The sequence below is a fragment of the Choloepus didactylus genome, chromosome 2 (genome assembly GCF_015220235.1).
Source record: "Choloepus didactylus isolate mChoDid1 chromosome 2, mChoDid1.pri, whole genome shotgun sequence".
Taxonomy (NCBI): Eukaryota; Metazoa; Chordata; class Mammalia; order Pilosa; family Megalonychidae; genus Choloepus; species Choloepus didactylus.
Genome location: NC_051308.1, coordinates 103805078 through 103830469, shown reverse-complemented (window position 1 = coordinate 103830469; position 25392 = coordinate 103805078). Strand labels below are relative to the sequence as shown.

At 39.3% G+C, this 25392-nt stretch overlaps 1 pseudogene; it reads right to left on the bottom strand.

Moving 5' to 3' along the window:
- LOC119512458 overlaps positions 1 to 25392 on the bottom strand; it is a 38060-nt pseudogene that overhangs the window by 11049 nt on the left and 1619 nt on the right.

Here is a 25392-nt window from a genome sequence, read left to right as displayed (position 1 = left end):
GGATGCACCCTAATCCAGTTTGGCCTCACCTTAACTGATCCCATTTCCAAATAGGATCACATTCACAGCACCAGGGGTTAGGACTTGAACATATCTTTCTGGAGGACATAATTCAATCCATAACACCCACAAAGGCCTCTTTCTCTGCCCACCCCAGTGCTTGCTCATTAGGCCCTTGAACACGGTGGCTGTTTTGGCAAGGCTGGAAGCTCTGCATGAGCTCAACAACATGGACTGACACTTCCCCTTATCAAGGCTGATCTGGTTAATGCTACTGCTGTGTGCCAAGCCTGTCAACAGCAGAGGCTGAGTCCCTGATAGGCACTATTCTCAGGGGAACAGCCAGTCACTTGGTGGCAGGTTAATTACATTAGACCTCTTCCATCATAGAGGGGACAGAGATTGATCCTCAGTGGAACAGACACATTCTATATAATGTATCTATTCCAGTGGGACTTCTGCCCATTAGGCTTCTGCCAGCACCACAATTTCTGGACTCACAGAATGCCTTATTCACAGTTACAGAATTCCCCATAACACCATTCTCATCACACAAAGGAAGTGCAGCAATGGACTCATGCCCATGGAATTAAGTGGTCTTACCACATATTGCATCATCCAGAAGCAGATGCCTAATTGAAAGATGGAATGGTTTACTGAAGACTCATAGTAACAGTTGGAAGACAACCTCCTGAAAGAATGGCATTCTGTCTTACAAGATGCAGTATATATGCTTTGAATCAGAGGTCATTATATGGTGCCCTCTCTCTTGTGACCAGAATACGTGGGCCTAGGAGCCAGGGGTAGAAGTGGGAGTGGTTCCTTTCATTATTACACCTAATAACCCACTCACAGAATTTTTTGTTTCCCATCCCACAATTTTGAACTCAGCTTGTTTGGGAGAACTTAGTCCACAAAAGTAACCCAACTACAATGCTTCCATTGAATTGGAAGATGAGAGTGCCACCTGGCCATTTTGGGTTCCATATGCCACTGAACCAAGAGATAAAAAAAAGAAGGATTACTCTACTAGCTGAAGTGGTTGATTCTGATTACCAAAGGAAAACTGATGTTGTACACAATGGAAGCAAGGAGAATTATGTCTGCAACTCAGAGGATTCTCTGGGGATGTCACTTAGTGCATCCTGGTCCAATAGTAAAGGTTAATGGAAAACTTTAGAAACCAAAAATAAACAGGATGATTGGAGACTCAGACACTTCAAGAATGAAGGTTTTGGGTCACTCTAACAGGTAAAGAACACTGACTATCTGAGAGTCTGGCTGAGAGCCAGGGAAATTTGGAATGTATAGTGGGAGAAGACCATAGATATCAGTTATGGCTTCTTGATTAATTACAGAAAAGAGGGCTGAGTAACTTTTTATATTTTCTATTTTCTTGTTATAGATATTATAGATATGCATTTATTTGCTAATGCTAACCATTTTATTCACCATTCTTCTTTCCTTTTTTATTTTATTATTCAAGTTGTTGGAAGTTAACTTTATAATTTAGTCTTTAAATAACAGAATATTCTGTGAGACTGTGACTGAGTTTGAGGAGTAATTAATATAGCCAAAGGTGAATACAATGTCTGTTGACCTAGCTGAAGAAATGTGAAAAGCTCTGTGTGTGTCTTCTGATCTTTTTTTTACCATAACCTCACCTCCCTGTAAGCCAGTTGTTTCAGTCTGCTAAAGCTGCCGGAATGCAAAATACCAGAAATGGATTGACTTTTAAAATGGGGGTTTATTAGTTCACAAATGCACAGTTGTAAGACCATGAAAAGTGTCCAAACTAAGGCATCAACAAGAGGATGCCTTCACTGAAGAAAGGCCAATGGCATCAGAACACCTCTATCAGCTGGGAAGCCACATGGCTGGCGTCTGCTGGTTCTTTGCTCCTGGGTTACATTGCTTTCAGCTTCTGATTCCAGTGGCTTTCTCTTTAAGCATCTGTGGGTTCTCACTTAGCTTCTCCGGGGCAAACTCTGGGCTTCATCTCTTAGCTTAGCATTTCCAAACATCTTTCTGTCTGCATTTCCAGGCGTCTGGGTCTGTGTCAGCTCTGAGCTCTCTCTCTCTCCCTGAGCTCTCTTAAGGACTCCAGTAAACTAATTAAAAACCATTTGAATGGGCAGAGTCACATCTCCATGGAAATAATCTAATCAAAAGGTCCCACTCACAATAGGTCTGCCCCCACAAGATTGTATTAAAAGAACACAGCCTTTTATGGGGTACATAACAAATCCAAAACAACACACTAGTCCCACTCAATATTTGTACAACAATTTCCTAGAGACAGAGTTACAAATTCACATGTTAGTGGTCAAGCAGGTAAGGAAATGAGAAAAGTGAGAACGCAGGCCCATCTAAACAATTTTCAGCTCAAGGTGATTGTTGGCCTGTGTCAATAAAATGCAGCATTAATTTGAATAAACAAACATGTATTGTATTTAGACAAGCAAAAGATGTCTTCCAGGTTGTTGCAGTCTCTGCTTTCAAGTTAATTCATGTCATTAAAAGAATAATTAGGAAATACTTTGTTTTGATGGGGTCATGATTAAGAAATGATATATTGGTTTAAAGTTAGAATTATTTTGTAGTGCATTCAAATCAGCGATTAAACATCAAATATTTTCTTTAAGCTTGTCAGAGCTCTGTATTCTTTTGCCTTCAATCTGTTGTCTTTGAAACAAATACTTTTTGCTCCCTCTTTTTTTAATTTTTTATTTTTTTGTGGTTGTATGCAAAAAGTAGAGAAACTTATTTCATTAAAAAAAAGTGCGAGTATTTTCTTAAGCCATGATATGAAACCAGTGAACCTGTGGTCACATGACACAGAACACTAAATTTTGGTCCCTTGGCTGAAACTTTAGGGTGACTAATATAAATGCCTATGCAACATGATATCTATCTTGGATGGCCATTTGATCTCTGAAAATGAGGAATTTTGTACACTCCACAGAACTCTGTCTATAGTGAAGTTGATTTTCATTGTAAACAGGTGGGCAAAAAGGCATTTTCTCCAAGAATTTTAAACTTTATCTTTAAATGGTTTAACAAAATCTGTCAGTAAATATTACATAGAGAAATGTTTTAAAAATAATTTCTAGCAAGCACTTGACATCTAGTCAGCTCTTCTTTTTAAATTTTGTTTTATTCTATCAATAGATTGGGAACTCCTTTGTTAAAGAAAAGTTCCTCATAATTAAGCAGCAGAACATCCATCTTTAGGAAGTAGGGGGATGCCAGATGTTGGTAAAATGGCTGTTTCTTAATCTGGACAAAGCAAACCTAATGGATTTTTCTGATGAGCATGTTTTATGAATCCTCCATTGTACTCCATTCTATCACATGTGCATTTTTCATGTTAAACTTCAATTACTTAAACTCTTCCCTATCCTTCTAAATTAATTTTCCAATGTTGGACTGTAGTCTTTTCCCCCTTAAGCTATGCATTACTTGAGGCTTTTCACCAACACTTTACGATGTCTAGTATACAGTATTTCTACTTCCCACATCTTTGCTGTGCACAGTCACCTTGCCCTCCCTCCCAGAACCTGAGAAAAAGATGGTCATACTAACAGGTGAACTGTACAAGATGTCTGTGTGTTTTGTGTAGCTTCAGCGTTAGATTGAAATTGCCAGGCACAGATTTAGTCTTATCATTTTGTTTACACATTGGGGAAAAATATTCAGTTTATTAAATGTAACTACACCCAAGTTTTGCCAAACTAGAAACCTGGATCATTTTTGTGTACTGACTTTTTTTTTTTTAATTCATTTTATCGAGATATATTCACATACCATGCAGTCATACAAAATGAAGTGTACATTCAATTGTTCTCTGTGTACTGACTTTTTAATTCTAGTTTTCATAACCTGGAGATCAGACTGTTGCTTTCACATGATGTATGTAGTGTCTCATGACCTGAGCTTGCTTTGTTTTATAGTATCTGTACTCCTTGTATTTATTAAGAGCTATTTTGTAAACAGAAGATGTATTTCTCTGTTGAAAACACAATAAAAAAAACAGCACACACAAAAAAGTTAATTCATGTGTTTCCCAAATAGGTAGACCAAAAAAAAAGAAAAGAAAAGAAAAGAAAGAAAGAAAAAAAGAAAAAAAGAAAAAGAAAGAGAACATGTTTCAAGGAAGTCAAGAGATAAAGTATTACCAGATGTAGGAAGCAGCCATGATGTTGAAGGTGGCTGAGAAGATGAAAAAGTCTGAAAAGTGGCCACTGGATTTGGCAAAGTGGATGTCATTAATGCTCTTTGACAAAAACAGTTTCAGGGCAGTAATGGGAAGAGAAGAATGATTGGAGTGGGTTGAAGAGCGAATTAGAGATATTGGAGATAGTACCTGTGCTGGTGTGTATATATTATGTCCCAGAAAAAGCCATATTCTTTAATGCAATCTTGTGGGGGCAGATGTATTAGTGTGGATTAGGTTGGAACCTATTGGTTCAGTATTTCCATGGAGGTGTGGCCACGCCCATTCTGCTTGGGCCTTGATTAGTTTACTAGAGCCTTATATAAGCTCAGACATAAGGAGCTCACAGCCGTAGCTGAGACAGACATTTTGAAGACGGCTGTTGGAAGCTGACACTAACATTTTGGAGAAAGCCATTTTGAAACGTAACCTGGGAGCAAGCAGATGCCAACCATGTGCCTTCCCAGCTAACAGGTTTTCCAGATGCCATTGGTCATCCTCCAGTGAAGGTACGTGATTGTTGTTGTGTTACCTTGGACACTTTATGGCCTTAAGACTGTAAATGTGTAACCAAATAAATGACCTTTTATAAAAGCCAATCCATTTCCGGTGTTTTGCATTCTGGCAGCATTAGCAAACTGGAACAGCAACTTAGACTTGTTTAAGTTTTGTATAAAAAGAAACAAAGAAGTGTGGCAGTGGCTGGAAGGAGGACTGTGGGAGATATTAGAATATCTTATATATAGGAACATATTTCATATGTGTTGTATTTTTCTCCATGATTACCAATTATCTTCTGATTTTGTTTATAATGTATTTTGCAATTAGAGGTTAAAGATTTTATGTAAGTCCTTTGCAATTTTTGAATTTCCTATATTGCTTAAATTAAGGCCTTCCCCATTTGGAGATTAAACAAACACTCTTATTTCCCCCATGTGGAGATTAAACAAATACTCTTATTTCCTTCTATTTGTATTCTTTTATTTTTTACATTTGACTTTAGTTTTGTGTATAGTATAAGATAAAGATCTTACTTTTTCTTCCAGATGTATAAGCCAATTGTAATATAATAAAGTTTTTTTTTAATAATCCATTCATTCTCTTACTACTGAACTGAAATTCTATTTTTATAATATAACATGCTCTCATATTTATTTGCATGTTTCTGGTCTCTGAATTTTATTCCGCTAATCTGTTTATCTATACCTGCCCTATCAAACTATTTGATTATACTAGTTTTATAGTAAGTTTTAATATGTGGTAGAGAGGCGGGGCAAGATGGCAGACTGGTGAGCTGTAAGTTTTAGTTACTCCTCCAGGAAAGTAGGTAAACAGCCAGGAACTGCGTGGACTGGACACCACAGAGCAATCTGTCTTTGGGCATACTTCATACAACACTCATGAAAACGTGGAACTGCTGAGATCAGCAAAATCTGTAAGTTTTTGCGGCCAGGGGACCCGCGCCCCTCCCTGCCAGGCTCAGTCCCGGGGGAGGAGGGGCTGTCAGCTCCGGGAAGGAGAAGGGAGAACTGCAGTGGCTGCTCTTATCGGAAACTCATTCTACTGATTCAAACTCCAAACATAGATAGACGGAGACCAGACACCAGAGACTCTGAGAGCAGCCAGCCCAGCAGAGAGGAGACAGGCATAGAAAAAAAACAACATGAAAAACTCCAAAATAAAAGCAGAGGATTTTTGGAGTTCTGGTGAACACAGAAAGGGGAAGGGCGGAGCTCAGGCCTTGAGGCGCATATGCAAATCCCGAAGCAAAGCTGATCTCTCTGCCCTGTGCACCTTTCCTTAATGGCCCTGGTTGCTTTGTCTATTAGCATTTCAATAACCCATTAGATCTCTGAGGAGGGCCGTTTTTTTTTTTTTGTTTTGTTTTGTTTTGTTTTGTTTTTTTAAATCCTTTTTGCTTTTTCTAAAACAATTACTCTAAGAAGCTCAATACAGAAAGCTTCAAAGAATTGCAATTTGGGCACGTCAAGTCAAGAGCAGAACTAAGAGAGCTCTGAGACAAAAGGCAATAATCCAGTGGCTGAGAAAATTCACTAAACAACAACACAACTTCCCAAGAAAAGGGGGGTGTCCGCTCACAGCCACCATCCTGGTGGACAGGAAACACTCCTGCCCATCGCCAGCCCCATAGCCCAGAGCTGCCCCAGACAACCCAGTGTGACGGAAGTGCTTCAAATAACAGGCACACACCACAAAACTGGGTGTGGACATTAGCCTTCCCTGCAACCTCAGCTGATTGTCCCAGAGTTGGGAAGGTGGAGCAGTGTGAATTAACAAAGCCCCATTCAGCCATCATTTGAGCAGACTGGGAGCCTCCCTACACAGCCCAGCAGCCCAGAACTGCCCTGGGGGGACGGCACTCACCTGTGACATAGCACAGTCATCCCTCAACAGAGGACCCGGGGTGCACAGCCTGGAAGAGGGGCCCACTTGCAAGTCTCAGAAGCCATACGCCAATACCAAAGACTTGTGGGTCAGTGGCAGAGACAAACTGTGGCAGGACTGAACTGAAGGATTAGACTATTTCAGCAGCTTTAAAACTCTAGGATCATCAGGGAGATTTGATTGTTAGGGCCACCCCCCCTCCCCGACTGCCCAGAAACACGCCCCACATACAGGGCAGGCAACACCAACTACACATGCAAGCTTGGTACACCAATTGGGCCCCACAAGACTCACTCCCCCACTCACCAAAAAGGCTAAGCAGGGGAGATCTGGCTTGTGGAGAACAGGTGGCTCGTGGACGCCACCTGCTGGTTAGTTAGAGAAAGTGTACTCCACGAAGCTGTAGATCTGATAAATTAGAGATAAGGACTTCAATAGGTCTACAAACCCTAAAAGAACCCTATCAAGTTCAGCAAATGCCACGAGGCCAAAAACAACAGAAAATTATAAAGCATATGAAAAAACCAGACGATATGGATAACCCAAGCCCAAGCACCCAAATCAAAATACCAGAAGAGACACAGCACCTAGAGCAGCTACTCAAAGAACTAAAGATGAACAATGAGACCATAGTACGGGAGATAAAGGAAATCAAGAAGACCCTAGAAGAGCATAAAGAAGACATTGCAAGACTAAATAAAAAAATGGATGATCTTATGGAAATTAAAGAAACTGTTGACCAAATTAAAAAGATTCTGGACACTCATAGTACAAGACTAGAGGAAGTTGAACAACGAATCAGTGACCTGGAAGATGACAGAATGGAAAATGAAAGCATAAAAGAAAGAATGGGGAAAAAAATTGAAAAACTCGAAATGGACCTCAGGGATATGATAGATAATATGAAACGTCCAAATATAAGACTCATTGGTGTCCCAGAAGGGGAAGAAAAGGGTAAAGGTCTAGGAAGAGTATTCAAAGAAATTGTTGGGGAAAACTTCCCAAATCTTCTAAACAACATAAATACACAAATCATAAATGCTCAGCGAATTCCAAATAGAATAAATCCAAAAAAACCCACTCCGAGACATATACTGATCACACTGTCAAACATAGAAGAGAAGGAGCAAGTTCTGAAAGCAGCAAGAGAAAAGCAATTCACCACATACAAAGGAAACAGCATAAGACTAAGTAGTGACTACTCAGCAGCCACCATGGAGGCCAGAAGGCAGTGGCACGATATATTTAAAATTCTGAGTGAGAGGAATTTCCAGCCAAGAATACTTTATCCAGCAAAGCTCTCCTTCAAATTAGAGGGAGAGCTTAAATTTTTCACAGACAAACAAATGCTGAGAGAATTTGCTAACAAGAGACCTGCCCTACTGGAGATACTAAAGGGAGCCCTACAGACAGAGAAACAAAGACAGGACAGAGAGACTTGGAGAAAGGTTCAGTACTAAAGAGATTCGGTATGGGCACAATAAAGGATATTAATAGAGAGAGGGAAAAATATGGCAAACATAATCCAAAGGATAAGATGGCCGATTCAAGAAATGCCTTCACGGTTTTAACGTTGAATGTAAATGGATTAAACTCCCCAATTAAAAGATATAGATTCGCAGAATGGATCAAAAAAAATGAACCATCAATATGTTGCATACAAGAGACTCATCTTAGACACAGGGACACAAAGAAACTGAAAGTGAAAGGATGGAAAAAAATATTTCATGCAAGCTACAGCCAAAAGAAAGCAGGTGTAGCAATATTAATCTCAGATAAAATAGACTTCAAATTCAGGGATGTTTTGAGAGACAAAGAAGGCCACTACATACTAATAAAAGGGGCAATTCAGCAAGAAGAAATAACAATCGTAAATGTCTATGCACCCAATCAAGGTGCCACAAAATACATGAGAGAAACACTGGCAAAACTAAAGGAAGCAATTGATGTTTCCACAATAATTGTGGGAGACTTCAACACATCACTCTCTCCTATAGATAGATCAACCAGACAGAAGACCAATAAGGAAATTGAAAACCTAAACAATCTGATAAATGAATTAGATTTAACAGACATCTACAGGACATTACATCCCAAATCACCAGGATACACATACTTTTCTAGTGCTCACGGAACTTTCTCCAGAATAGATCATATGCTGGGACATAAAACAAGCCTCAATAAATTTAAAAAGATTGAAATTATTCAAAGCACATTCTCTGACCACAATGGAATACAATTAGAAGTCAATAACCATCAGAGACTTAGAAAATTCACAAATACCTGGAGGTTAAACAACACACTCCTAAACAATCAGTGGGTTAAAGAAGAAATAGCAAGAGAAATTGCTAAATATATAGAGACGAATGAAAATGAGAACACAACATACCAAAACCTATGGGATGCAGCAAAAGCAGTGCTAAGGGGGAAATTTATAGCACTAAACGCATATATTAAAAAGGAAGAAAGAGCCAAAATCAAAGAACTAATGGATCAACTGAAGAAGCTAGAAAATGAACAGCAAACCAATCCTAAACCAAGTACAAGAAAAGAAATAACAAGGATTAAAGCAGAAATAAATGACATAGAGAACAAAAAAACAATAGAGAGGATAAATATCACCAAAAGTTGGTTCTTTGAGAAGATCAACAAGATTGACAAGCCCCTAGCTAGACTGACAAAATCAAAAAGAGAGAAGACCCATATAAACAAAATAATGAATGAAAAAGGTGACATAACTGCAGATCCTGAAGAAATTAAAAAAATTATAAGAGGATATTATGAACAACTGTATGGCAACAAACTGGACAATGTAGAAGAAATGGACAATTTCCTGGAAACATATGAACAAACTAGACTGACCAGAGAAGAAATAGAAGACCTCAACCAACCCATCACAAGCAAAGAGATCCAATCAGTCATCAAAAATCTTCCCACAAATAAATGCCCAGGGCCAGATGGCTTCACAGGGGAATTCTACCAAACTTTCCAGAAAGAACTGACACCAATCTTACTCAAACTCTTTCAAAACATTGAAAAAAATGGAAGACTACCTAACTCATTTTATGAAGCTAACATCAATCTAATACCAAAACCAGGCAAAGATGCTACAAAAAAGGAAAACTACCGGCCAATCTCCCTAATGAATATAGATGCAAAAATCCTCAACAAAATACTTGCAAATCGAATCCAAAGACACATTAAAAAAATCATACACCATGACCAAGTGGGGTTCATTCCAGGCATGCAAGGATGGTTCAACATAAGAAAAACAATCAATGTATTACAACACATTAAAAACTCGAAAGGGAAAAATCAATTGATCATCTCAATAGATGCTGAAAAAGCATTTGACAAAATCCAACATCCCTTTTTGATAAAAACACTTCAAAAGGTAGGAATTGAAGGAAACTTCCTCAACATGATAAAGAGCATATATGAAAAACCCACAGCCAGCATAGTACTCAATGGTGAGAGACTGAAAGCCTTCCCTCTAAGATCAGGAACAAGACAAGGATGCCCGCTGTCACCACTGTTATTCAACATTGTGCTGGAAGTGCTAGCCAGGGCAATCCAGCAAGACAAAGAAATAAAAGGCATCCAAATTGGAAAAGAAGAAGTAAAACTGTCATTGTTTGCAGATGATATGATCTTATATCTAGAAAACCCTGAGAAATCGACGATACAGCTACTAGAGCTAATCAACAAATTTAGCAAAGTAGCGGGATACAAGATTAATGCACATAAGTCAGTAATGTTTCTATATGCTAGAAATGAACAAACTGAAGAGACACTCAAGAAAAAGATACCATTTTCAATAGCAACTAAAAAAATCAAGTACCTAGGAATAAACTTAACCAAAGATGTAAAAGACCTATACAAAGAAAACTACATAACTCTACTAAAAGAAATAGAAGGGGACCTTAAAAGATGGAAAAATATTCCATGTTCATGGATAGGAAGGCTAAATGTCATTAAGATGTCAATTCTACCCAAACTCATCTACAGATTCAATGCAATCCCAATCAAAATTCCAACAACCTACTTTGCAGACTTGGAAAAGCTAGTTATCAAATTTATTTGGAAAGGGAAGATGCCTCGAATTGCTAAAGACACTCTAAAAAAGAAAAACGAAGTGGGAGGACTTACACTCCCTGACTTTGAAGCTTATTATAAAGCCACAGTTGCCAAAACAGCATGGTACTGGCACAAAGATAGACATATAGATCAATGGAATCGAATTGAGAATTCAGAGATAGACCCTCAGATCTATGGCCGACTGATCTTTGATAAGGCCCCCAAAGGCACCGAACTGAGCCATAATGGTCTTTTCAACAAATGGGGCTGGGAGAGTTGGATATCCATATCCAAAAGAATGAAAGAGGACCCCTACCTCACCCCCTACACAAAAATTAACTCAAAATGGACCAAAGATCTCAATATAAAAGAAAGTACCCTAAAACTCCTAGAAGATAATGTAGGAAAACATCTTCAAGACCTTGTATTAGGCGGCCACTTCCTAGACTTTACACCCAAAGCACAAGCAACAAAAGAGAAAATGGATAAATGGGAACTCCTCAAGCTTAGAAGTTTCTGCACCTCAAAGGAATTTCTCAAAAAGGTAAAGAGGCAGCCAACTCAATGGGAAAAAATTTTTGGAAACCATGTATCTGACAAAAGACTGATATCTTGCATATACAAAGAAATCCTACAACTCAATGACAATAGTACAGGCAGCCCAATTATAAAATGGGCAAAAGATATGAAAAGACAGTTCTCTGAAGAGGAAATACAAATGGCCAAGAAACACATGAAAAAATGTTCAGCTTCACTAGCTATTAGAGAGATGCAAATTAAGACCACAATGAGATACCATCTAACACCGGTTAGAATGGCTGCCATTAAACAAACAGGAAACTACAAATGCTGGAGGGGATGTGGAGAAATTGGAACTCTTATTCATTGTTGGTGGGACTGTATAATGGTTCAGCCACTCTGGAAGTCAGTCTGGCAGTTCCTTAGAAAACTAGATATAGAGCTACCATTCGATCCAGCGATTGCACTTCTCGGTATATACCCGGAAGATCGGAAAGCAGTGACACGAACAGATATCTGCACGCCAATGTTCATAGCAGCATTATTCACAATTGCCAAGAGATGGAAACAACCCAAATGTCCTTCAACAGATGAGTGGATAAATAAACTGTGGTATATACACACGATGGAATACTACGCGGCAGTAAGAAGGAACGATCTGGTGAAACATATGACAACATGGATGAACCTTGAAGACATAATGCTGAGCGAAATAAGCCAGGCACAAAAAGAGAAATATTATATGCTACCACTAATGTGAACTTTGAAAAATGTAAAACAAATGGTTTATAATGTAGAATGTAGGGGAACTAGCAGTAGAGAGCAATTAAGGAAGGGGGAACAATAATCCAAGAAGAATAGATAAGCTATTTAACGTTCTGGGGATGCCCAGAAATGACTATGGTCTGTTAATTTCTGATGGATGTAGTAGGAACAAGTTCACTGAAATGTTGCTATATTATGTAACTTTCTTGGGGTAAAGTAGGAACATGTTGGAAGTTAAGCAGTTATCTTAGGTTAGTTGTCTTTTTCTTACTCCCTTGTTATGGTCTCTTTGAAATGTTCTTTTATTGTATGTTTGTTTTCTTTTTAACTTTTTTTTTCATACAGTTGATTTAAAAAAGAAGAGAAAGTTAAAAAAAAAAAAGAAAGAAAAAAGACAAACAAGGAAAAAAAAAATAAAGATGTAGTGCCCCCTTGAGGAGCCTGTGGAGAATGCAGGGGTATTCGCCTACCCCACCTCCATGGTTGCTAACATGACCACAGACATAGGGTACTGGTGGTTTGATGGGTTGAGCCCTCTACCATAAGTTTTACCCTTGGGAAGACGGTTGCTGCAAAGGAGAGGCTAGGCCTCCCTGTATTTGTGCCTAAGAGTCTCCTCCTGAATGCCTCTTTGTTGCTCAGATGTGGCCCTCTCTCTCTGGCTAAGCCAACTTGAAAGGTGAAATCACTGCCCTCCCCACTACGTGGGATCAGACACCCAGGGAAGTGAATCTCCCTGGCAACGTGGAATATGACTCCCGGGGAGGAATGTAGACCCGGCATCGTGGGAGGGAGAACATCTTCTTGACCAAAAGGGGGATGTGAAAGGAAATGAAATAAGCTTCAGTGGCAGAGAGATTCCAAAACGAGCCGAGAGATCACTCTGGTGGGCACTCTTACGCACACTTTAGACAACCTTTTTTAGGTTCTAAGGAATTGGGGTAGCTGGTGGTGGATACCTGAAACTATTAAACTACAACCCAGAACCCATGAATCTCGAAGACAGTTGTATAAAAATGTAGCTTATGAGGGGTGACAGTGGGATTGGGAATGCCATAATGACCAAACTCCACTTTGTCTAGTTTATGGATGGATGTGTAGAAAAGTAGGGGAAGGAAACAAACAGACAAAGGTACCCAGTGTTCTTTTTTACTTCAATTGCTCTTTTTCACTCTAATTATTATTCTTGTTATTTTTGTGTGTGTGCTAATGAAGGTGTCAGGGATTGATTTAGGTGATGAATGTACAACTATGTAATGGTACTGTAAACAATCGAAAGTACAATTTGTTTTGTATGACTGCGTGGTATGTGAATATATCTCAATAAAATGATGATTAAAAAAAAAATATGTGGTAGAGTGTGCTTCTCATTATTATTTTTTCTTGTTCAGAATGTTCCTGGCAATTTCTTGCATATTTATTCAGTTATATGGACTTTAAAACAGTTTGGTCCAGTTCCAAAAAGAGCCCATTTGGATTCCAGTGGAATATTTTAAATATAATTCTTATGGTGGAAGGCAGACATTTTAATATTTATGTCTTCCTTAATAGAATGGAACATGATATGTCTTTGTATTTATTCAAATCTTAGGTCTTTTAATAAATTTTAGTTTTCTCTATACAAATTCTGTATCTTTCTTGTTAATTTTTGGTTTTGTTCTTTCTACTGTTTTGAATGGCTTTTGTACTACATCCCCATTTCCATTTTTAGCTAGATTTCTAGTCATACATTTCAATAAATTTATCTTGTAATTACATTACCAAAGTGACTTATTAGTTCAATAGTTTTCTAGTTGAATCTTATGGATTTGATAAGTGTTCCGGTTTGCTAATGCTGCTGTTACGCAAAATACCGGAAAAGTATTGGCTTTTATAAATGGGATTTATTAAGTTACAAATTTACAGTCCTAAGGTCATAAAAGTGTCCAAGCTAAGGCTTCAACAACTTCACTGAATGATGGCCGATGGCATCCAGAAAACCTCAGTTAGCTGGGAAGGCACATGGCTGGCATCTGCTGATCCCGGGTTGTGCTACAGCTCCCCTCTCAGCTCTTGATTCCTTCTCCCAGGACGTTTCTCTCTAAGCACCGGGGCTTCCTGTCTTAGCCTATCCCAGGGCAAACTCTGGGTTTCATCTCTCTTAGCTTCTCCAGAGCAAACTTTGGGCTAGCAAATTCTGCTTTCAGTGACTGTCTCCAGAATGTCTCTCTCAGCTGCAGCACTGAGCTCCTTCTGTCTGAGTTCTTACAGGGCTCCAGTAAACTAGTCAAGACCCACACTGAAGGGGCACACCTCCATGGAAATAATCTAATCAAAGGTATTACCCACAGTCTCCATGGAAACAACCTAATCCAAATATCCCACAAGATTGGATTAAAACATGTCTTTTGGAGGGACGTAACAAAACCAAGCTGGCACAGCCTCTTAATAAGAACTGATTTGTGGGAGTCTTGTTTTTCTGCCATCCCAGGGGAAAATGGTACATGCATACACACATACATATAAATTTGTTTTCCATAATCATGTAAGGATTCCAGGATATTAATGGTGTACTTAAATTGGTATTGCTAGTATACCTTAAATGGCATACCAACTATTTTTGTTATCAAAAGTGCAATCAACCATCTGCAAAGACTACAGTAACTCAATCCAATCAATTCTGACCCTAACTACCCTGAGTTAGGCCAGACTCCACAGGGTAAGGGCAGCCCTTTACAAGACTATCCTTCAGGTACCAGTCACAAGTTCAGGGGCCCAATCCACCTGCACTCCTGCCCAACTGGCTACAAATTTGGGGGTCCCCCCCCCCTCCCAGGTTCGATAATTCACTAGAAAGATTCACAGAACTTACTGAAAGCACTATACTTACAGTTATAGTTTCATTATAGTAAAACGATACATATAGGAAGAAGCCAAAAGAAGATATGCATAGGGCAAGGCCTGGGAAGGTCTTAAACACGAGCTTCCATTCCTCTCCACGCAGAGTCTAAACACATCATCCTCCTGGCACAGAGATTTATCTTATCAATTGTGGATAAATTTATATGGTGTCTCATTATGTAGGCATGATTGATAGAATCAGTGTCCATATGGTTGAACTCAATCTGTAGCCCCCCTCCTTTCTCAGAGGTCTGGGAGGTGGGCCAATATGATGTAGGTCAAAGCTCCAACTCCCTAATCATGTGGTTGGTCTTTCTGGTGGGGCCAGCCCCTTACCCTAAGACTATAGGTCTGGCTGGCCACTCCCTGTCGTCTTGTTAACATACGAACTGTCAGATAGGTAAGGTCCTGGATCCACCAAGAACAAAAACACTAAGGAAATTCCAAAGATCCAGAGCTTGCTTCTCCAGGAACTGAGGACAAAGACCAGCTAAGTTTCATTATTCCACACTGCAAAACAAAGTTGTTGGTTTTTTTAATAGGATGAATGAGATCTGTGCTAGTTTGTAAAGTGGACTTGTTTAACTGACAACTAGCAACACCTGTAAGGGTGCTGACCTTTAATATCTCTTAACTGTATATCAATTTAAACAGGATCTCATTTGATTTTCATAAAAACCCTGGGAATTAAGCAAGGCAGGTATCATTATCTCAATTGTTTATAAATATGAAACAAAGTTACCAAAGTCAAGAAATTCAGATTCTGGTGAAGGGGGAATTCTGGGTTTTTAAACTGATTTAAACACAGAGCCTGACACACTGCTTAGAATATAGTATAAGATCACTGGCTATTTGTTGACTGAATGAATGCATCTTGTAATCCTATTTCAGAGTGCTTTCCACTGAATATGCCCATATACCAAATATCTGCCCATACCATGAAACCAAACTCTTCAAAACTGAAACCAGCTACTGAGGAGCGGTGGGGGATGGAAGAGATGGCAGAAGGTGGGAGGTTGGGGATGGGATGAGGGGAAAGAAATATTCCCTGGAGGATAAGGGAATAAGAAATGGAGGCGATTGAGGGGGCAAGATGGCAGACTGGTGAGCTGTATGTTTTAGTTACTCCTCCAGGAAAGTAGGTAGAAAGCCAGGAACTGTGTGGACTGGACACCACAGAGCAATCTGTCTTTGGGCATACTTCATACAACACTCATGAAAACGTGGAACTGCTGAGATCAGCGAAATCTGTAAGTTTTTGCGGCCAGGGGACCCGCGCCCCTAACTGCCAGGCTCAGTCCCGTGGGAGGAGGAGCTGTCAGCTCCGGGAAGGAGAAGGGAGAACTGCAGTGGCTGCTCTTATCGGAAACTAATTCTACTGATCCAGACTCCAACCATAGATAGACTGAGACCAGACACCAGAGAATCTGAGAGCAGCCAGCCCAGCAGAGAGGAGACAGGCATAGAAAAAAAAAAAACAACACAAAAAAATCCAAAATAAAAGCAGAGGATTTTTGGAGTTCTGGTGAACACAGAAAGGGGAAGGGCGGAGCTCAGGCCCTAAGGCGCATATGCAAATCCCGAAGAAAAGCCGATCTCTCTGCCCTGTGGACCTTTCCTTAATGGCCCTGGTTGCTTTGTCTCTTAGCATTTCAATAACCCATTAGATCTCTGAGGAGGGCCTTTTTTTTTTTTTTTTTTTTTAATCCTTTTTTCTTTTTCTAAAACAATTACTCTAAGAAGCCCAATACAGAAAGCTTCAGAGACTTTCAATTTGGGCACATCAAGTCAAGAGCAGAACTAAGAGAGCTCTGAGACAAAAGGCAATAATTCAGTGGCTGAGAAAATTCACTAAACACCACAACTTCCCAAGAAAAGGGGGGTGTCCGCTCACAGCCACCATCCTGGTGGACAGGAAACACTCCTGCCCATCGCCAGCCCCATAGCCCAGAGCTGCCCCAGACAACCCAGTGTGACGGAAGTGCTTCAAATAACAGGCACACACCACAAAACTGGGCGTGGACATTAGCCTTCCCTGCAACCTCAGCTGATTGTCCCAGAGTTGGGAAGGTGGAGCAGTGTGAATTAACAAAGCCCCATTCAGCCATCATTTGAGCAGACTGGGAGCCTCCCTACATAGCCCAGCAGCCCAGAACTGCCCTGGGGGGACGGCACTCACCTGTGACATAGCACAGTCATCCCTCAACAGAGGACCCGGGGTGCACAGCCTGGAAGAGGGGCCCACTTGCAAGTCTCAGGAGCCATACGCCAATACCAAGGACGTGTGGGTCAGTGGCACAGACAAACTGTGGCAGGACTGAACTGAAGGATTAGACTATTGCAGCAGCTTTAAAACTCTAGGATCGCCAGGGAGATTTGATTGTTAGGGCCACCCCCCCTCCCCGACTGCCCAGAAACACGCCCCACATACAGGGCAGGCAACACCAACTACACACGCAAGCTTGGTACACCAATTGGGCCCCACAAGACTCACTCCCCCACTCACCAAAAAGGCTAAGCAGGGGAGAACTGGCTTGTGGAGAACAGGTGGCTCGTGGACGCCACCTGCTGGTTAGTTAGAGAAAGTGTACTCCACGAAGCTGTAGATCTGATAAATTAGAGATAAGGACTTCAATAGGTCTACAAACCCTAAAAGAACCCTATCAAGTTCAGCAAATGCCACGAGGCCAAAAACAACAGAAAATTATAAAGCATATGAAAAAACCAGACGATATGGATAACCCAAGCCCAAGCACCCAAATCAAAAGACCAGAAGAGACACAGCACCTAGAGCAGCTACTCAAAGAACTAAAGATGAACAATGAGACCATAGTACGGGATATAAAGGAAATCAAGAAGACTCTAGAAGAGCATAAATAAGACATTGCAAGACTAAATAAAAAAATGGATGATCTTATGGAAATTAAAGAAACTGTTGACCAAATTAAAAAGATTCTGGACACTCATAGTACAAGACTAGAGGAAGTTGAACAACGAATCAGTGACCTGGAAGATGACAGAATGGAAAATGAAAGCATAAAAGAAAGAATGGGGAAAAAAATTGAAAAACTCGAAATGGACCTCAGGGATATGATAGATAATATGAAACGTCCAAATATAAGACTCATTGGTGTCCCAGAAGGGGAAGAAAAGGGTAAAGGTCTAGGAAGAGTATTCAAAGAAATTGTTGGGGAAAACTTCCCAAATCTTCTAAACAACATAAATACACAAATCATAAATGCTCAGCGAACTCCATATAGAATTAATCCAAATAAACCCACTCCGAGACATATACTGATCACACTGTCAAACACAGAAGAGAAGGAGCAAGTTCTGAAAGCAGCAAGAGAAAAGCAATTCACCACATACAAAGGAAACAGCATAAGACTAAGTAGTGACTACTCAGCAGCCACCATGGAGGCAAGAAGGCAGTGGCACGATATATTTAAAATTCTGAGTGAGAAAAATTTCCAGCCAAGAATACTTTATCCAGCAAAGCTCTCCTTCATATTTGAGGGAGAGCTTAAATTTTTCACAGACAAACAAATGCTGAGAGAATTTGCTAACAAGAGACCTGCCCTACTGGAGATACTAAAGGGAGCCCTACAGACAGAGAAACAAAGACAGGACAGAGAGACTTGGAGAAAGGTTCAGTACTAAAGAGGTTCGGTATGGGTACAATAAAGGATATTAATAGAGGGAGGGGAAAAATATGGCAAACATAAACCAAAGGATAAGATGGCCGATTCAAGAAATGCCTTCACGGTTATAACGTTGAATGTAAATGGATTAAACTCCCCAATTAAAAGATATAGATTCGCAGAATGGATCAAAAAAAATGAACCATCAATATGTTGCATACAAGAGACTCATCTTAGACACAGGGACACAAAGAAACTGAAAGTGAAAGGATGGAAAAAAATATTTCATGCAAGCTACAGCCAAAAGAAAGCAGGTGTAGCAATATTAATCTCAGATAAAATAGACTTCAAATGCAGGGATGTTTTGAGAGACAAAGAAGGCCACTACGTACTAATAAAAGGGGCAATTCAGCAAGAAGAAATAACAATCGTAAATGTCTATGCACCCAATCAAGGTGCCACAAAATACATGAGAGAAACACTGACAAAACTAAAGGAAGCAATTGATGTTTCCACAATAATTGTGGGAGACTTCAACACATCACTCTCTCCTATAGATAGATCAACCAGACAGAAGACCAATAAGGAAATTGAAAACCTAAACAATCTGATAAATGAATTAGATTTAACAGACATCTACAGGACATTACATCCCAAATCACCAGGATACACATACTTTTCTACTGCTCACGGAACTTTCTCCAGAATAGATCATATGCTGGGACATAAAACAAGCCTCAATAAATTTAAAAAGATTGAAATTATTCAAAGCACATTCTCTGACCACAATGGAATACAATTAGAAGTCAATAACCATCAGAGACTTAGAAAATTCACAAATACCTGGAGGTTAAACAACACACTCCTAAACAATCAGTGGGTTAAAGAAGAAATAGCAAGAGAAATTGCTAAATATATAGAGACGAATGAAAATGAGAACACAACATACCAAAACCTATGGGATGCAGCAAAAGCAGTGCTAAGGGGGAAATTTATAGCGCTAAACGCATATATTAAAAAGGAAGAAAGAGCCAAAATCAAAGAACTAATGGATCAACTGAAGAAGCTAGAAAATGAACAGCAAACCAATCCTAAACCAAGTAGAAGAAAAGAAATAACAAGGATTAAAGCAGAAATAAATGACATAGAGAACAAAAAAACAATAGAGAGGATAAATATCACCAGAAGTTGGTTCTTTGAGAAGATCAACAAGATTGACAAGCCCCTAGCTAGACTGACAAAATCAAAAAGAGAGAAGACCCATATAAACAAAATAATGAATGAAAAAGGTGACATAACTGCAGATCCTGAAGAAATTAAAAAAATTATAAGAGGATATTATGAACAACTGTATGGCAACAAACTGGACAATGTAGAAGAAATGGACAATTTCCTGGAAACATATGAACAACCTAGACTGACCAGAGAAGAAATAGAAGACCTCAACCAACCCATCACAAGCAAAGAGATCCAATCAGTCATCAAAAATCTTCCCACAAATAAATGCCCAGGGCCAGATGGCTTCACAGGGGAATTCTACCAAACTTTCCAGAAAGAACTGACACCAATCTTACTCAAACTCTTTCAAAACATTGAAGAAAATGGAACACTACCTAACTCATTTTATGAAGCTAACATCAATCTAATACCAAAACCAGGCAAAGATGCTACAAAAAAGGAAAACTACCGGCCAATCTCCCTAATGAATAAAGATGCAAAAATCCTCAACAAAATACTTGCAAATCGAATCCAAAGACACATTAAAAAAATCATACACCATGACCAAGTGGGGTTCATTCCAGGCATGCAAGGATGGTTCAACATAAGAAAAACAATCAATGTATTACAACACATTAAAAACTCGAAAGGGAAAAATCAATTGATCATCTCAATAGATGCTGAAAAAGCATTTGACAAAATCCAACATCCCTTTTTGATAAAAACACTTCAAAAGGTAGGAATTGAAGGAAACTTCCTCAACATGATAAAGAGCATATATGAAAAACCCACAGCCAGCATAGTACTCAATGGTGAGAGACTGAAAGCCTTCCCTCTAAGATCAGGAACAAGACAAGGATGCCCGCTGTCACCACTGTTATTCAACATTGTGCTGGAAGTGCTAGCCAGGGCAATCCGGCAAGACAAAGAAATAAAAGGCATCCAAATTGGAAAAGAAGAAGTAAAACTGTCATTGTTTGCAGATGATATGATCTTATATCTAGAAAACCCTGAGAAATTGATGATACAGCTACTAGAGCTAATCAACAAATTTAGCAAAGTAGCGGGATACAAGATTAATACACATAAGTCAGTAATGTTTCTATATGCTAGAAATGAAGAAATTGAAGAGACACTCAAGAAAAAGATACCATTTTCAATAGCAACTAAAAAAATCAAGTACCTAGGAATAAACTTAACCAAAGATGTAAAAGACCTATACAAAGAAAACTACATAACTCTACTAAAAGAAATAGAAGGGGACCTTAAAAGATGGAAAAATATTCCATGTTCATGGATAGGAAGGCTAAATGTCATTAAGATGTCAATTCTACCCAAACTCATCTACAGATTCAATGCAATCCCAATCAAAATTCCAACAACCTACTTTGCAGACTTGGAAAAGCTAGTTATCAAATTTATTTGGAAAGGGATGATGCCTCGAATTGCTAAAGACACTCTAAAAAAGAAAAACAAAGTGGGAGGACTTACACTCCCTGACTTTGAAGCTTATTATAAAGCCACAGTTGCCAAAACAGCATGGTACTGGCACAAAGATAGACGTATAGATCAATGGAATCGAATTGAGAATTCAGAGACAGACCCTCGGATCTATGGCCGACTGATCTTTGATAAGGCCCCCAAAGTCACTGAACTGAGTCATAATGGTCTTTTCAACAAATGGGGCTGGGAGAGTTGGATATCCATATCCAAAAGAATGAAAGAGGACCCCTACCTCACCCCCTACACAAAAATTAACTCAAAATGGACCAAAGATCTCAATATAAAAGAAAGTACCATAAAACTCCTAGAAGATAATGTAGGAAAACATCTTCAAGACCTTGTATTAGGCGGCCACTTCCTAGACTTTACACCCAAAGCACAAGCAACAAAAGAGAAAATAGATAAATGGGAACTCCTCAAGCTTAGAAGTTTCTGCACCTCAAAGGAATTTCTCAAAAAGGTAAAGAGGCAGCCAACTCAATGGGAAAAAATTTTTGGAAACCATGTATCTGACAAAAGACTGATATCTTGCATATACAAAGAAATCCTACAACTCAATGACAATAGTACAGACAGCCCAATTATAAAATGGGCAAAAGATATGAAAAGACAGTTCTCTGAAGAGGAAATACAAATGGCCAAGAAACACATGAAAAAATGTTCAGCTTCACTAGCTATTAGAGAGATGCAAATTAAAACCACAATGAGATACCATCTAACACCGGTTAGAATGGCTGCCATTAAACGAACAGGAAACTACAAATGCTGGAGGGGATGTGGAGAAATTGGAACTCTTATTCATTGTTGGTGGGACTGTATAATGGTTCAGCCACTCTGGAAGTCAGTCTGGCAGTTCCTTAGAAAACTAGATATAGAGCTACCATTCGATCCAGCGATTGCACTTCTCGGTATATACCCGGAAGATCGGAAAGCAGTGACACGAACAGATATCTGCACGCCAGTGTTCATAGCAGCATTATTCACAATTGCCAAGAGATGGAAACAACCCAAATGTCCTTCAACAGATGAGTGGATAAATAAACTGTGGTATATACACACGATGGAATACTACGCGGCAGTAAGAAGGAACGATCTCGTGAAACATATGACAACATGGATGAACCTTGAAGACATAATGCTGAGTGAAATAAGCCAGGCACAAAAAGAGAAATATTATATGCTACCACTAATGTGAACTTTGAAAAATGTAAAACAAATGGTTTATAATGTAGAATGTAGGCGAACTAGCAGTAGAGAGCAATTAAGGAAGGGGGAACAATATTCCAAGAAGAACACATAAGCTTTTTAACGTTCTGGAGATGCCCAGGAATGACTATGGTCTGTTAATTTCTGATGGATATAGTAGGAGCAAGTTCACAGAAATGTTGCTATATTAGGTAACTTTCTTGGGGTAAAGTAGGAACATGTTGGAAGTTAAGCAGTTATCTTAGGTTAGTTGTCTTTTTCTTACTCCCTTGTTATGGTCTCTTTGAAATGTTCTTTTATTGTATGTTTGTTTTCTTTTTAACTTTTTTTTCATACAGTTGATTTAAAAAAGAAGGGAAAATTAAAAAAAAAAAAAAAACAAGTTAAAAAAAAAAAGATGCAGTGCCCCCTTGAGGAGCCTGTGGAGAATGCAGGGGTATTCGCCTACCCCACCTCCATGGTTGCTAACATGACCACAGACATAGGGGACTGGTGGTTTGATGGGTTGAGCTCTCTACCACAGGTTTTACCCTTGGGAAGACGGTTGCTGCAAAGGAGAGACTAGGCCTCCCTATGGTTGTGCCTAAGAGCCTCCTCCCGAATGCCTCTTTGTTGCTCAGATGTGGCCCTGTCTCTCTAGCTAAGCCAACTTGAAAGGTGAAATCACTGCCCTCCCCCCTACGTGGGATCAGACACCCAGGGGAGTGAATCTCCCTGGCAACGTGGAATATGACTCCCGGGGAGGAATGTAGACCTGGCATCGTGGGACGGAGAACATCTTCTTGACCAAAAGGGGGATGTGAAAGGAAATGAAATAAGCTTCAGTGGCAGAGAGAATCCAAAAGGAGCCGAGAGGTCACTCTGGTGGGCACTCTCACGCACACTTTAGACAACCCTTTTTAGGTTCTAAAGAATTGGGGTAGCTGGTGGTGGATACCTGAAACTATCAAACTGCAACCCAGAACCCATGAATCTCGAAGACAGTTGTATAAAAATGTAGCTTATGAGGGGTGACAAGGGGATTGGGAAAGCCATAAGGACCACACTCCACTTTGTCTAGTTTATGGATGGATGAGTAGAAAAATAGGGGAAGGAAACAAACAGACAAAGGTACCCAGTGTTCTTTTTTACTTCAATTGCTCTTTTTCACTCTAATTATTATTCTTGTTATTCTTGTGTGTGTGCTAATGAAGGTGTCAGCGATTGATTTGGGTGATGAATGTACAACTATTTAATGGTACTGTGAACAATCGAAAGTACGATTTGTTTTGTATGACTGCGTGGTATATGAATATATCTCAATGAAATGAAGATTAAAAAAAAAAAAAAAAAAGACATAATGCTGAGCAAAATAAGCCAGGCACAAAAAGAGAGATATTGTATGTTACCACTAATGTGAATTCTGTGAAAAATGTACAATGTTTTATACTGTAGAATGTAGGGGACCTAGAGATACCAATTAGTGGAGGGGGAATGATAATCTAATAAGAACAGATAAACTATGGAGGGTAATCTCAATGTTATGGGAATGCTCAGGAATGATTATCGTTTGTAAACTTTCTTGGATATAGTAAGATCATGTTGGAAGCAATAGAGTTATTTTAGGTTTTTTTTTTCTCTTATTCCTTTGTTTTCTTAGGGGTTGTTAATTTTCTTGGGGTATGGTAGGAACATGTTGGAAGCAAAGTAGTTATTTTAGGTTATTTGTTTTCCTTAATCCCTTGCTTTGTTTGAAATGTTGTGGGGTTTTTTTGGTTGTTGTTTGCCTGTTTGTTTTTAATTTTTTGATAAACAAAGTTAAAAAATTGAAAAAAAATCAGTAGAAAAATGGGAGTAAAAACTAAATGACAAATAGGGTGGGATGGGGGGATGGTTTGGGTATTCTCTTTTCACTTTTATTTTTTATTCTTATTCTGATTCTTTCTGATGTAAGGAAAATGTTCAGAAATAGATTGTGGTGATGAACGCATAACTATATGATCATACTGTGAACAGTTGATTGTATACCATGGATGACTGTATGGTTTGTGAATATATTTCAATAAAACTGAATTAAAAAAAAAAAAAAAAAAAAAAAGACATAATGCTGAGTGAAATAAGCCAGGCACAAAAAGAGAAATATTATATGCTACCACTAATGTGAACTTTGAAAAATGTAAAACAAATGGTTTATAATGTAGAATGTAGCCGAACTAGCAGTAGAGAGCAAGTAAGGAAGGGGGAACAATATTCCAAGAAGAACAGATAAGCTATTTAACGTTCTGGGGATGCCCAGAAATGACTATGGTCTGTTAATTTCTGATGGATATAGTAGGAACAAGTTCACAGAAAGGTTGCTATATTATGTAACTTTCTTGGGGTAAAGTAGGAACATGTTGGAAGTTAAGCAGTTATCTTAGGTTAGTTGTCTTTTTCTTACTCCCTTGTTATGGTCTCTTTGAAATGTTCTTTTATTGTATGTTTGTTTTCTTTTTAACTTTTTTTTTCATACAGTTGATTTAAAAAAGAAGGGAAAGTTAAAAAAAAAAAAAAGAAAGAAAGAAAAACAAGGAAAAAAAAACGATGTAGTGCCCCCTTGAGGAGCCTGTGGAGAATGCAGGGGTATTCGCCTACCCCACCTCCATGGTTGCTAACATGACCACAGACATAGGGTACTGGTGGTTTGATGGGTTGAGCCCTCTACCATAAGTTTTACCCTTGGGAAGACGGTTGCTGCAAAGGAGAGGCTAGGCCTCCCTATATTTGTGCCTAAGAGTCTCCTCCTGAATGCCTCTTTGTTGCTCAGATGTGGCCCTCTCTCTCTGGCTAAGCCAACTTGAAAGGTGAAATCACTGCCCTCCCCCCTACGTGGGATCAGACACCCAGGGGAGTGAATCTCCCTGGCAACGTGGAATATGACTCCCGGGGAGGAATGTAGACCTGGCATCGTGGGACGGAGAACATCTTCTTGACCAAAAGGGG